We start from the raw sequence: 2500 nt of genomic DNA, 5'->3' as shown, positions 1-2500 counted from the left end.
CCCCACGCCCTGGAATGGCTGAGTTAGACCCCACGCCCTGGAATGGCTGGGTTAGACCCCACGCCCTGGAATGGCTGAGTTAAACCCCACACCCTGGAATGGTTGGGTTAGACCCCACGCCCTGGAATGGCTGGGTTAGACCCCACACCCTGGAATGGCTGAGTTAAACCCCACACCCTGGAATGGCTGGGTTAGACCCCACGCCCTGGAATGGCTGAGTTAGACCCCACGCCCTGGAATGGCTGGGTTAGACCCCACGCCCTGGAATGGCTGAGTTAAACCCCACACCCTGGAATGGTTGGGTTAGACCCCACGCCCTGGAATGGCTGGGTTAGACCCCACGCCCTGGAATGGCTGGGTTAGACCCCACGCCCTGGAATGGCTGGGTTAGACCCCACGCCCTGGAATGGCTGGGTTAGACACGACACCCTGGAATGGCTGGGTTAAACCCCACACCCTGGAATGGCTGGGTTAGACCCCACGCCCTGGAATGGCTGGGTTAGACCCCACGCCCTGGAATGGCTGGGTTAGACCCCACGTCCTGGAATGGCTGGGTTAGACCCCACGTCCTGGAATGGCTGGGTTAGACCCCACGCCCTGGAATGGCTGAGTTAAACCCCACACCCTGGAATGGTTGGGTTAGACCCCACGCCCTGGAATGGCTGGGTTAGACCCGACACCCTGGAATGGCTGGGTTAGACCCCACGCCCTGGAATGGCTGAGTTAGACCCCACGCCCTGGAATGGCTGGGTTAGACCCCACGCCCTGGAATGGCTGAGTTAAACCCCACACCCTGGAATGGTTGGGTTAGACCCCACGCCCTGGAATGGCTGGGTTAGACCCCACACCCTGGAATGGCTGGGTTAGACCCCACGCCCTGGAATGGCTGGGTTAGACACGACACCCTGGAATGGCTGGGTTAAACCCCACACCCTGGAATGGCTGGGTTAGACCCCACGCCCTGGAATGGCTGGGTTAGACCCCACACCCTGGAATGGCTGGGTTAGACCCCACGTCCTGGAATGGCTGGGTTAGACCCCACGCCCTGGAATGGCTGAGTTAAACCCCACACCCTGGAATGGCTGGGTTAGACCCCACGCCCTGGAATGGCTGAGTTAGACCCCACGCCCTGGAATGGCTGGGTTAGACCCCACGCCCTGGAATGGCTGAGTTAAACCCCACACCCTGGAATGGTTGGGTTAGACCCCACGCCCTGGAATGGCTGGGTTAGACCCCACACCCTGGAATGGCTGCGTTAGACCCCACGCCCTGGAATGGCTGGGTTAGACACGACACCCTGGAATGGCTGGGTTAAACCCCACACCCTGGAATGGCTGGGTTAGACCCCACGCCCTGGAATGGCTGGGTTAGACCCCACGCCCTGGAATGGCTGGGTTAGACCCCACGTCCTGGAATGGCTGGGTTAGACCCCACGCCCTGGAATGGCTGAGTTAAACCCCACACCCTGGAATGGTTGGGTTAGACCCCACGCCCTGGAATGGCTGGGTTAGACCCGACACCCTGGAATGGCTGGGTTAGACCCCACGCCCTGGAATGGCTGGGTTAGACCCCACGCCCTGGAATGGCTGGGTTAGACCCCACGCCCTGGAATGGCTGGGTTAGACCCGACACCCTGGAATGGCTGGGTTAAACCCCACACCCTGGAATGGCTGGGTTAGACCCCACGCCCTGGAATGGCTGGCATAGACCCACAAATAGACAAATGTATTGTCTCTCTGTCTCTCTCTCTCTCTCACACACACACACACACAGACAAAGCATTGTTTCACTCACACACACAAATGCATTTTCTCTCTCATTCACACACAGAAAGGCATACACCCATATACAGACAAGCATACAAAAACACATACTCCAAATGAATATGTGAACAAGAGAAAATTATCCAAAATATTTTAAAGTTTAAATATATATATTTCTGCTCAATTAACTACTCACACACACACACACACACACACACTCCACTCACACATACATTCCCCCAAAAATCCATTTACATTTGAAATAAAAACACAGCTTTATCGCATGTCAATCACAAGCACAGATTTCAGACACCATCTGTGTCCAAGAAACAAAGAACACGGGGGTGTAATTGAGCACAGCTCTCCTCTCTTCTTCTCCCCTCCTCTCCTCTCCTCCTCCCCCCTTCTCTCCTCTCCTCCTCCCCCCTTCTCTCCTCTCCTCCTCTCCCCTCCTCTCCTCTCTACTCTCCCCTCCTCCCCCCTTCTCTCCTCTGCTCCTCCCTTCCTCTCCCCTCCTCTCCTCCCCTCCTCTCCTCCCCCCCTCTCCTCTCCTTCCCTCCCCTCCCCTCCTCCCCCCTTCTCTCCTCTCTTCTTCTCTCCTCTTCTCCTCCTCTCTTCTCATCCCTTTCTCTTTATTCAGGTTGGGGTAATTGGACTTCTCTAATATTCATTACTGTGTTGGTCATTTAGCTGAAGACAGCGGTGTGTCTTCCACGCTTTCACCGCTCATTTGTGTC

The 2500-nt window shown here is 56.3% G+C and overlaps 1 protein-coding gene across 1 annotated transcript in view; it reads right to left on the bottom strand.

Moving 5' to 3' along the window:
* ptprn2 (protein tyrosine phosphatase receptor type N2) overlaps nucleotides 1–2500 on the bottom strand; it is a 227339-nt gene that overhangs the window by 190346 nt on the left and 34493 nt on the right. The window lies entirely within an intron of this gene.

The sequence above is a fragment of the Electrophorus electricus genome, chromosome 13 (genome assembly GCF_041902795.1).
Source record: "Electrophorus electricus isolate QZ-2024a chromosome 13, ASM4190279v1, whole genome shotgun sequence".
Classification (NCBI taxonomy): Eukaryota; Metazoa; Chordata; class Actinopteri; order Gymnotiformes; family Gymnotidae; genus Electrophorus; species Electrophorus electricus.
The sequence above is the reverse complement of the archived record's forward strand: the minus strand, read 5'-3'. Positions and strand labels throughout refer to the sequence as shown.